The sequence below is a fragment of the Camarhynchus parvulus genome, chromosome Z (genome assembly GCF_901933205.1).
Source record: "Camarhynchus parvulus chromosome Z, STF_HiC, whole genome shotgun sequence".
Lineage (NCBI taxonomy): Eukaryota > Metazoa > Chordata > Aves > Passeriformes > Thraupidae > Camarhynchus > Camarhynchus parvulus.
This window is the reverse complement of record NC_044601.1, coordinates 39,677,769-39,690,858: the sequence shown is the minus strand read 5'-3', so window position 1 is coordinate 39,690,858 and position 13,090 is coordinate 39,677,769.

Below are 13,090 nucleotides of genomic sequence, written 5' to 3'. Positions count from 1 at the left end.
TTCACCCCTCTTCTACAAATTCTTATCATTTCTCCTGTTACCCTTTGTTTCCTTATTTCATCTTTGGTTTTGGTGAATTGTTCTTATCTCAAACCATGATATTTACCTTTTTTGCCTCCAGTTCTCCTCCCCAGCCCACCACAGGGGGATCGAGCAGCACACAGTGGTGGGTTACTATGTTGAGGAATACCATTCCTAAACCACAATACTGTTATAAGAAATGAAAATATTTATACTGTGACAGTGGTCTGATACTGACAAAGGTACTTAGAGAAAGAGTGTGTGAAGACTTCATCATCAGAAAAGTTCAATGTTCACTTGGGTATGACCCTGGAGAGCCTTCTGCAGCTGACCTTGCCTGATGAGAAGCAGGTGGCACCCGGGGACACAGTTTATTGGTGAACATTGCTGGGTTAATGGCCGGACTCAATGATTTTCCCACCTTATTCTGTGATTCCATAACCATACAACATCCACAGGTGTGAGCCAGGTTCAGCCTTGCCATTGTTCTCCAGGGTTGCAGTGTGCATCACCATATTTCCTAATCCAATGGGTCATCTTTTTACCAACATGCCTTCAACATGCTGCCTGTCAAACGTTCATGTTACTGTTTTGTATCTGACTTCTAGCTTTTCAGGGCTCTGCAGCAGAGAAAACAAATCAGCACAGAAGTCATAATCAGTCTCTGTATACCCATTATCTGTCACTTTTATGAAAATAAAAGCATTGGTGGTCTTTCTAAAAAATCTGCATTCCTGTATTCTCTTCAAGCAGAATTTCAATGGAAATTGGAAACAGAAGCTTGCATGGCCTGTTTTCTACATTATTTTCTTCTCTTTTTTTTGTCATGTTTTTGAGTTATATTTATGGATTTTCAAGTCTGTGATAAATGTTTTATCTAGGCTAGATAAGAGATCAATAAACCTGGAAAATCATCACAGTGCAAAAATGAAGGACAATTTCTCATCTTCTAACATCTCTCTTGGGGGCTAATATTCCTCTTCCTTGCCAATATGTATTCCAATGTAAGTAAATGGAATCTAGTTCACCCACATTGTGCTAAACTCTTTGGTATATATTCCAATAAAATCCTACTTTTTTTCATTGTGTTTGTGTTGTGGATGTGAGACAAGAGCAGTTCTATGCATCAAAGCCAAAACTTTTTTTACAATGTCCTGAAGAGCAGCTCACTGCAAAGTAGATATGCTGAACTATATTTCCTCCATTTCCTAATGCATACATTTCAACAAAATGTGATATTGAAATAAATCTAAAATAAAGGCCTTGGTAAAACTACATAAAAGCACCAAATCTGATGTAATTTCCCATTTATTCTACTCCCTTTCCCATGTAATAGAAGTGTTCAAATACTAATTCAACAGCTAAATCCAGAGTAATTGTACACTTTTGCACAGTTGGATAGTCAAGGAAGGAAATAAATTAGCAAAATGAAGAAGTGCTGTAGTTCTTAATTTATGTTGAGAAAACTATATTAGAGACACATGGCTAAAGAGAGTGTAAGAGTAAGATGTGCAAGAAAAGAGGGAGCATTTCTCATCTGGAGACAATAGTAGTTCTGAAAAAATGCTTATTCCCTAGGGATGAGTGCAACTGAAGCCCAGAAGGGCCTACATTATTGTGCCAAGTTTGCAGAAAAAGTACAGACAACTTCAATTCTCAGTTTTAACTATGCTTTTTCTGCCTCCATTACTTTTTGGGTGTGCTGAGGTTTTTTTCTACTGTTATTTTTCAGTACAAGCTGAAATGAATTCAGCTAAAATTATCTTGTGTAAGGTCTAAATTTTATTAGGAAGGCAGAAAGTGTATGTAACAGAGTAGCACACAGCCAAAAGAAGAATAGCTGTGACCTTGAGAAAAGTACAAATCCAATAAAAAATAGAGATAACAAAGATCCACATCTAAGAGGATACAGGAGTCTGTAGGGAGCGAGGAAAGTGAATGCAGAAAAAGTAGAGCCTCCCAGAAGCCCTCCCCAACACCAGCCAGAAGAATTGGTCACAGGCAAAAATGGGTCATGAAAGAAAGTTCTTTAATATCTCACAGCTGTGCACAATTGCAACAAAGTACAGAAAGTACTGACTCTGAAGAGAAGATACCTAGCTACAGTTTTTGTCTTTCCTTGTATAAGCAGAGGACATGGAAAATATTGAAAAACTTAGCAATGAAATAGTTGTGGTTTTCCCTGCTGTCTTTCTGAAGGATTTATGGTAGTGCAAGCTAGGAAACAAATATTAGAGAAATATTAGATGTAAAGTTTATATGTAAATATACATAATTTATATGTGAAAAAAAATTATGTAAATAAATGGCTGCTTGGAAAATGACCGGGGGGAAAACCTACTAAAAAAATTAACAATTTTTTTTTAAAAAGCCTTATAAAAAACACACCCTCAGCTAGAGAAATACTGTGTGGGGAAAAGACACACTGTGCAGAAGCAGAGCACCGAAGAAGCTAGAGGACAAAACTTCCTGTACCTGAGATTGTAATTTATTGCCTCTAAGATTTGATAGGCAGTCAATAGCAGACACAAAGCAAAATATTTTAGGTAGAATTCAGGCTTTATTCATCAGTAAGCCGTGAAATTTTGTCTTAGTTTTTATCTGTAATTAAAGTTTAACAGTTGCAATACAAATATAATTGCTACTGTACGAGAAAGTTTTGCTCTGCCCTGCACTGGGGCGGCCTGACCTTGAATACTGTGTGCAGCTTCGATCACTGTAACAGAAGAAAGACATTAAACTATTAGAGAGTGTCCAAAGGCAGGCAATGGAGATGGTAAAGGGTCTGGAGGGGAAGCTGCATGAGGAGTGCTGAGGTCTCTTGGTCTGTTGAGCCTGGAGGAGACTGAGGGGAGCCCTCGTTCCAGCTACAACTTCCCGATGAGGGGAAGAGGAGGGGCAGGCGCTGATCTCTACTGTGTAGTGACAGTGACAGGACCCAAGGGAATGGCCTGAAGTGGTGCTAGGGGAGGTTTAGTTTGGACAAAGAATCTCTGGAATCAGGAAGAGATTCTTCACCCAGAGGGTGGGTGGGCACTGGAACAGCTCCCAAGGGAAGTGGCGAAAGCACCAGTCTGACAGAGTTCAAAAAGTGTTTGGACAATGCTCTCAGGCATTGTCCAAACACTCGGTGTTGAGTCTTGGGGATATCCTGTGCAGGGCTAAGAGTTATACTCAAACTTTTTGGATCCCATCCAGCTGCACATGTTCTGTGATTCTGTGATAATTCTTTCCACTGCTGCTCCATGCATAGTATCAGGAAATTGAGAGGGATGAAAATTAAGTGACTTGTGTGGGTTTGGAGGTTTTCTAGAGAGCTCAATTTCATCATTTGTTGTGGACTTCAGCCGCACAAATAATCATCTCAGCACAAGTGATAAGAGAGCAGGAATGAGTTTCCACAACAGAAATACTGTTTTAAAATGTTTAGACATGCCCTACTGTTGTGACAATGAGTGTAGAAACATAGTAATATTCTCTCACATTCTCTGTAAGTATCTGAGGAAGATAATGTAATGCTAGCTTTCAAATGTATAAGATAAAAAATACTTAGATTACTATTACTTAAAGTCTTCAAATTACTTTATGCCCATCGTAGCTGAAGTAGATTGTTTTTGAAGTACTGTATTTTAGATATAGAATGGTATAATGATAACAAATGCAATAATAATTTTTCTTACCCTAGAAAGCAATATCTGCTGGGAAAGTACCCTAAGGCCTGAAGAACATTCATAATCCATTTCATATGATACAAAATAACCCTAATTTTATCAAAACTGTACAGAGATTTAAAAGAAATACTTATACAAAAGAATGCATTTAATCTATAGCCTTTATTATCTAAAATCAGATCCTTAGATGACACCATTTTTCATTTACAACACTGAACATGATTTTAACTCTGGAACTGTTATTCTTACACAGAACATCAGACATTTGACCACAGATACAGTCAGGGAGACTATTTGTTGATTGTATTGCAATGACATGATACACAAATTGACGTGTAGCAAAAAAGTCAAAGAGAGTGAATTTAGAAATAGTATCTTGGGAGATACTGAAGAGCCAGTGCAGTTACAAGCATTCACTACCGCAGTTCTCAGTGGGAGGCAAGAGTAATTCCCCTTCAGCTCTCTCATTGGGCTCACATGGTTTGCTTCACACAAGCTTTGAGAATGCATGAGGCTTGTTAGTCTCTGTTGTGGCTTAACCTTGTCTCACAACTAAACACCACAGAACCCTGTGCTTGTCCCCACCTCTGGCTCCCATGATGGGACGGAGGAAGAACACAAAGAGTAAAAGTGAAAAATTAATTCATGGATTGAGATAACACTTTAATAATTAAAAATAAGTAAAAAATAAGCTTTAAAATTTAGAGAAAAGAGAAAGAATAAATGATAAAGAGAGAGGAAAATAAAACCCTCATCAGAGAATTTGCTACAATCCATGGACCACCACAGAGATAAATTACTGTCTATTTTTCTCTTTCAGAAGGGCATAGAGCCACTTGGATAGCTTTCACCTCTGCACACTTACTGGGTTCAACTTCTCCTTCTGAAGTTTCTTCAACATTTTGGCAGACCCCACGAGTGCACATTCCACTTTTGATACTTTTCTGCAATACAACAGGATCCATCTTTGAACCAGTTCCTGGTAATTTATTACACAGTATAGCCTCCTCAGTACAAGTTACCTCCTCTACCAATTCTCCAAAGTTTCAGTCCTCTGGAGAGTCTGTGATCATTTCCAGGGTTTATATGCAGTCAGATTTTCCCATTTGAGCCTGTTGCATTATCAGTGCAATCCAATTACTCCATGCAGCATCACAGGCATGATGTGTCAAACAGACCCTCCTATTTTTACATTGAGCCTAGCACAGGCAAAGATAACAAAAGAAGATGTGCTTCTATATCAGCTACTTCTGAAGAAGTTCCAACAGCTTCAAATACTGCTAATATTTCCTTTTCTTTTGGAGTACAACAGTTTTCACATCCATTATATTCTGGGCTCCAAAACCTTAGTTGTTAATCTTTGTCTCTTCAGGTGCTTTCTGACAGAAGATCCAGCTAGGACATTATCCATGGCTCAGGCATGAGGCATTTTTTTCACACCTTGTCATTTCTGGACTGGCCAAAGTGCTACAGCACGAACTATCTCCCATTTAATTTGCTCAAACTCTTGCTGCTCCTCAAAGCCCCACTCAAAATCATTCACCTTCCAGGCCATTCGATAGAGAGGGCTCACAGAATAATTAGAAAAACAAGAATATAGCCCAGAATATGCATTCTTCAAAAGCCCACAACACCTAAGAAAGCCTGTGTTTCTCCTTCATTAGTTAGTGGTGACAAAGCTATTATTTTATGATCACATCCTCTGGGATATCAGAGGATGTGATCATATTTTATTCCTAAAAACTGAATCTCTTGTGCACACCCTTTGACTTTGCTTTGTAGCACAACCAGCTTTCATAAGAATTTAGATTATTTTTCTCTCCTTCTCACACACTTTTGCTGTGCTGTCTCCCACACTGATGCCATCGATATGCAACAAGTGCTCAGGAGCTTTGCCTTGTTCCACTGTAGCCTGTACCAATCCATGACGAAGAGCAGGACTGTCTTTCCACTTGAGAGCCAGTCAGTTTCAGGTGTACTCCAGGATACTTCTCCAGGTGGGATCAAGCTGTCACCTGCACTCTGCTGCCAAAGGGATAGAGTTACCTACATCAATAATTGCATAAGATTTGGCAGCCTTTGGCTCAGCTTTACACTTGAGCTCTAGTGTGTCAAGTTTGTCTGGTACAGCAGCACTTGGTGGTGCTGTGACTCAGTGGTTACTATACTTCACTCTAAGTTTGCAACAGCTGGATTTTTGCAGTGGCCATATGGGATTAAAGAATAAATGGCTCTCCAGTCACCAGAATAGTTTTTGGAAGATAGCCAAGGAGTCTTATCTGATGTGATATTGTTACCTGTGTCAGAGTTGCAATTAGAAACTGTTGTTCTTTGAACTACATCAAGGATATTCTGAGAGACCAAGCAACCTAGACAGCTGTTTAATCTGTTCTCAAGGCAACTATACCGTCCCAAAGCATGTCTTGGTTCCCCTAGGTAACTCTCTCCTGAGGTAGTCTCTGCCAAGGATAAATGGAGACCAGTCTCAATAGGATGCTTTTACCACTCATTCCCAGTTAGGCATACCACAGTCTCCAATGCACACCATTGCTGGGATCCTCCATCACTCTAGAACTACAGATGGGTTCTTCCCTATTGTCCCTATTGCTGATTTTACAACATCAATTTTTATTCTATTCTGAGACATTTTTGTGAGGGGAAGAGGAACAAGAAATTAGAAATATTCAAATAGAAATAGTTTTAAAGTTTTCTGTATTTATTTTGGAGGAGGATTTTAGATGTGATATTCAGTGGTGAAGTTTGCACAGAATTATTTTAGGAATGCCTGTATATTTTTCTTTTCATTGGGTAATTTTTTTGTTTTGTCTTTATTTTTTGTTTTGTCTTAAATTTCAAAAGCCCCCGAACAGAAATGGTGAATTCAGGGCACTCTGAAACTAAAGAAAAAAAATCCCTGGTTAAAAGGAAGGAAAGCATATACATGGAAGAAATTTTGGTAGGTGCCAGAAAGTTGTTAGATGGAATAGATAAGTATAAAAAAATCATAGAAGTAAAGTCATGCAAAGCTTAAATCTTTCACTTGAAACAAAATTTTGCATACCCTTTATTTTATTTCTTTCTCCACTATCTGTTGCTTAGAAGTAGAGTTTCATTGAAATTATAGTTTTTCTCTTTGGAATTATAATGCATCCTTTGTGATGAGGAAAATGTAGTTAGAATTTGTCACCTCTTTAATGCTAGCCGTAACTGAAGCATATGCAATTCCTTTAACCACTGTAAGGTGTGAAACTCCAGAAAACTCCATTTGACAAGAAATGGACATTAACAACTTTCTTTAGAGTTTGTTATTAAAAACTTAAAACAAATTTGGAGTTAAATTAAACGTTTGTACATTTCATGTTCTGGTGCACCTTAAATGATCCCAACAAACCTGTACTAAGTATTAAATTTGTATTTTTTCATACCCTTTATGTTGGAGAAATTTGCTGGTGCTTCTGCTCAATTTTAATCTAAATATTGAAAATAAATATTTTAACTCTAGGAAACAGTTGCAGCTCTATAGCGATATATAATCAAAAGTGTATTAATTTCTTATTGGTGATAAGGACTTAAGTCCTGAGTATTATAAAATAATATTATCTTAAACTGCCCAATAAAAAATCTACAGTAAAAGAACATCTTGACTCTTTTTTTGTGCTATAGCTGTCTTCATTGAAAGCCAGGGAATCAAAGACAATACTATAATATAAAATGGAAAGTAATTCAGTGTAACACTGAATACAACATATATTTATTTAATTCCTGTGATGTAAAAGAACTTGTTGATTGTAAAATACATTGTGGTTTCACAGCAATAAGAAATCATACAGACATTAAAAAATTCTACAGAGTAAACTTCCATGGTACACAAAATTCTAACTCATTTTAAAATAGTACTTTTTTATTTCTGTAATATCTTCTTGCTACAAGTCTTTAATAAAATTTATAGGCAGTAAATAATAAAACATTGTAATATCCCCATGAACAATATTAGATACGCTAGTATCTTAGATGACTACCAAGCCACAGAGTACTAAAATAATTCTAGATAACTTATTCTGTACCGCGCAGCTTTCAACATGGGTGATGTGCCACAGTGTCAAGATCTGAGTTTTTGTTTTGTGTGGTTTTTAACTTTTATTGCAAATTTTTTTAAAGAGCAAATACATTTCATTCTAAACTGCTATTCTAGGCCCTTCAGTTATCTGTCAGACATATTTTTCTTGGTATCAGAGAAACTAATTTTCATACCCTATTTTGTTTACTTGCATGGCATATGAATATTTGAGGCATTTAGCTTCCTAAGGAGAGTTTTGTTTGTCATCTTATATTTGGCATATTGCAATTCATGTTCATATTAAGTCCTCTTCATTCCATTTATCTATCCATCTACTCTGTTATACTTGGCCTTTTAGATTATAGGTCTGGGACATAAATTCCATGTGTGTATTTGAAATTTATTTCTTAATTAAGTGTAGTTGCCTAAACTTCATTTCTCACTTTTACCCTTCCAGTTACTCCCCTTATCCTGCTGGGGTCGGGAGGAGTGGGTGAGCAGCTCTGTGGTGCTTAGCTGTTAGCCAGGATTAAACTGCATTTATTTTGGTGACCAGTATAGGGCACGGAGGGTTTCAAATAATAACAGATTTTACTAGAGTGAGTGAGACGGGATTTACATCTGTAAATACTTGTTTGTAATGACTTTGATTCATATGTTCTTGATATTAGCCTGTCTGGTTTGTTGTACTCTTTTTTTTGTTTGTTTTTAATATATATAAAAAGATTTTCATTTGCAGTTTCCTGTGCACTATGGAGCCTAGTGATGCTATGCCTGGGAGATTCATTGCTAAAACTCTGGTTTTGAGTTTACCTGGTATTTTGGCTCTATACTGAAGTCATTACTGTATTTCAATGATCATCTGATGGATACAATTAACAACACTCATTACAATAAATTCTCAGCATCCAGAAAATCCTTGGGTAGTCAAAATACATTTATTGGCATTTCTTAGTAATCTTGGTTTGGATTTTTAAAGGTTAACATGCTACTTAGGAATATGACCTACCCACCCTGACAGTGTGGGCATGGGCAGGAGGACGTCTCAGAGAATATGGGCAGGTATCTGGAAAGCCCCCCCCACCCAGTTATTTGGATCTTCATTCCTGAACAAGTGCAGAATCCTGACATAAAATGTTTGGAAAGAGATGGCCTGGCTGTTTCAAAAAAGCACATTTTACTGCACTGTGCTGAGGCCTGACCAGCACCTACCAAACATTGATCAATACTGTTCAGCACCTTCAAGAATGAAGGTCTCTGAATCTGAAAAAGTTCAACAGACACTGTGGCTAAACCAGAGACCCAGCCCTCCACTCTATCAGTTATACCTATAATTAAAAAGAAACAACACAAGTGAGGCCAGCTTGTTTAATAAGGGGTGAAGAGGCTTCTTTGAAGAGACAGCAGATTTAACAAGAAAAGCAGGAAGAAGTAACTGAAATATTAAGTGAGGAATCACTCAATCCCTGCTCTTAAGCGAGCTTTGAAACATGAGAAAATATTTAAGCTGTGAACTAGGCAAGAAAATTCTGAGCTGACTATTCCAAAGCTGTGATATTGGGGTCAATAGTCGAGAATTAAAGGGTAAAAAACGCCTGGCAGCTAGAATCCCTTGCTAGGGATAAAGACATTGACAAAGAGATTGGGAAAAGAGAATGACTTCTCAGTTATTTGTCAAGTGTGAAGGACAGGTATCTCTCCAAGGAAGATCCTGCAAATTCCTTAAGTAAATTAACTAATATTGAGGAAGGTACCCAGTACCTGAGGGAATTACTTGTGGTGTAGGTGCTCTGTAATACTCCCAATGACCACCAGGTATCCAAAAGCCTGGGCCATGTGGCAAAATTTTATAAGAACTTTGGTGGTGTCACATGCCAACAGACTGCTAAGAATGAGCTGGATAGACACAGAATGTATGGATAGATTGGTCAAACAACTCCAAGAATATGAGGACAATCTCACTTCCTTACAATGACCTTGCACCTTGACTGTAGAGAAACTGATCCAAATATTGTCTGAGCAGTTCAAAGAGAGGTGTTCTCCATTAACATTAGCCAAGGTCTCAACTATAGAGAGTTAGCTTTCTCTACTCAAGGGAGGGGCTACTGATGACATACATTGTGTGTTATCCCCTGATTCTTCCTGTGTGACTGAGGGATGACATGAAGAAGCAGGATGGTCAGCCTAGCTGGACATTAGAAGCTTGGATACAGGAACTGCAAGCTAAAAAACAGCTAGGAGGCATCCATCCAGGAAAATTGATGCTCCAGTATCAGTTGAGCAGGAGGAAAAGGAGAACTGGATTTACTGGAAAATGCAAACACCATGTAAACACTTATCAAAGATGTGAAACATCTCATGCAAAACCAATTGTAGAGGATGCTCTGTCTAGGCTAGACTGTGTTGCAAGTTTTCACCTCACATTCTGTATGATAAAACCACACAAGCTTGTAGAGCCTCATCAAGAGGCTGAATTATTTGCTACAAATTTTAAAAAGTGATGCACCCTCACCAACAAAGCAAGCCATCCTCATTTTCTCTCTGACGACAAGGTAGAGCCTTCAAGACAATAAAAGACACAAACAACATAGAAGTAAGGATGAGAACCTGGAATATAGGTAAACCATGATGATCACAGAACAAAAAAGGAGGAAAAAGAGGCTGCATTGAATGAAGGACATGTACTAAAGGGACAGACTACTAAGTTTCTTATATTCTCTTTATTGACAGATCATCTTCCCTCTCCAGCATATCTCTAAATCAGAGAGATAAGTGTTTGATGGGTGGACTGTTCAGCGGATGAGGGTTTGGTTGGGTGGTGGCCTACAGAGCTCAATGGCTCAATGTACAGATGTGGATCAGTGGCAAGTGATGTCCCTCACAGATCTGTATTGAAACCTGTATTATTTAATATCTTCATCAGTGACGTATACAAAGGGATTGAATGCACCCACAGCAAGATCGCAGTGGACACCAAGCTGAGTGGCGCAGTTGAGAAACCTCGAGGATAGGATGCCATGCAAAGGGACCTTGACAAACTCCAGAAGCAGGCCCATGGGAACTCTGGGAGGTTCCAAGCCAAGACAACTGAAAGGCGCGGGCCTGGATCGGGGCCATCCCCAGTATCAACACAGGCTGCAGGATGGGTGGATTAAGAGCAGCCCTGCCAAGAAGGACTTGGGCGTGCTGGGGGAGGAGAGGCTGGACATGACCCAGCCGTGGGCACTCACAGCCCAGAGAGCCAAATGTGTCCTGGGCTGCATCCAGAGCAGTGTGGGCAGCAAGGCCAGGGAGGGGATTCTGCCCCTCTGCTCTGCTCTGCTGAGACCCCATTGACAGTGCTGCATCAGCTCTGGGGTCCCAGCACAGGAACTACCTGTACTGAAGCCCTCTGAAGGTGATCAGAGGGCTGGAGCCCCTCTCCTATGAAGACAAGCTGTGGGAACTAGAGAGGTAGAGCCTAGAGAAGAGAAAGCTCCTAGAAGATTGTGGATAACCCAGAAAGCAAGAGGGTACCCCTTTCCTGAATTATTATATGACACCTAGGAATTTTACAACTGTGGCAATTTTCAGTATTGTCTTAAATTCCTGCACCTTGACCACGAAAGCCTTTATTTATTTTATTGCTTTTCATCTACACTGGACCCTTTCTTTTGCATTGTCTCAAATGCATTTTCCAAGATGATAGTGTCCTTTGAAAAGGATTTATTCAGCCTAGGTTTTTATTCCACACCTCTCCTTGTTGATCTATTGATCTGTTTCTCCACTAAACGAAAGAGCTATGCAACATCCGGTATTTCTGTTTCCTGGGAAACTGCACTCAGTAATTAGATGCTATCAGGCTGGAGAAAGGTCGTCTGTTTTTCATTTAGATATGGTAAATTAGTTGAACTCTTCAGTTTTTATCCTGTTAGGTATTTTACTATTCGCAAAATAACTTTTATCTCTTGTACAATTGAATTGGAGTACATCTCAAAACATAAATTTATTTCTTTAACAGGACTGATGGAAATGAGTTTTGTATGTGTAGCACCACATAGAGGCTGGTGAAGGAATTCAAGTAGAAAAACATTAATTATGACACAAAATTAACATGTGTGCATTTCAGTGTTAACATTAATTACATCTATTTTTTTCTCTGTTTAAATACAATGACACAAAAATATGAGTTCTGTTTCTGTATTAGTGTAAACAAAGGGGCATGTTAAACACAGTGACAAAATAAAGCAGACCCTGAAATATTTAGACAATATACAATCTGGTTTTAATTGTCCTTAGTTTGTCTTTACTTGTCTTTACTTGTCAATTAAAGTTGTCATGAGGATGGAAAAGCACTCTGTGGCACACACATAAGATGCTGGTTTGTTTCCAAAATTCTGCACATTTGACAGAAAAAATATGGTTATATCCAAAGATAAAGTAGCTAATTATCTAATAGAAGGCAGAGATAAATGTGAAAAAAAAAATATGAGATACAGATAGAAGAAGGACTTCTCTATTTTGTGAAGGGTTAACAAGACCCTCCTCTTTTGTCACTACACAGTCCTAAAGAATAAACCTTCTCTTCATATACCCTATCACTTGGCTCAGGAGGTTGTCATCAGTTCTCTCCAGAAGCCTCCTGGCTTGCTTTCAGTCTGTTGTGCTGTCCATCCAACAGATATTAATCTGGTTCAATCCCCAGAGAGGATCAGGGCCTGTGAATGTGAAACTGTTTCCCGCTGTCTGAAGAAGGTCTCATCTATTTTAGTTCCTGACCAAGCGGTCTGTGGCAGACATCCCCGTGTATAATGTACTCTTCCACTCCTTTGTCCTTACCCAAAAGCTCTCACTTACTCATTATCCATCCCCAGACAGTGCTCCTTGCACTCCAGCTGCTCTCTCACATAAAGAAAAATTGCCCATCCTTGTGTTTCTAGGAAGTTCTTTCTAAAATCCCGGTGTGCATACATTATAGTACTCCAGTAATGGTTGTAATCCCATCACATTTCTGTGGTCCCAACAAAGTCATAGCCCTGCAACTCCACACAGATCTCTAATGCCTCATGTTTATTCTCAATGTTTCAGTCACATACAGGACCTTCAAAAAGGCATCTCAGCATGCTGATTTACAGAGAGGCTCTGTGGGTTTCCCTGGTAATGATGCCATGAGTCACTTGCTTCCATGTAAATATTGAGATATACTCTGCTTAAGCTCTGCTTTGCTGACTATGTATTCCCTTTTTTCACACAAGCCCAGGACCTTTGCTTGCTGACTTTGTTCATCACTCCCTCATATGGCTGCTGCTCCTTTCCATCCTTGTGTTTTGAACTCCTTCCTATCGAGGCAGACAATTTGACT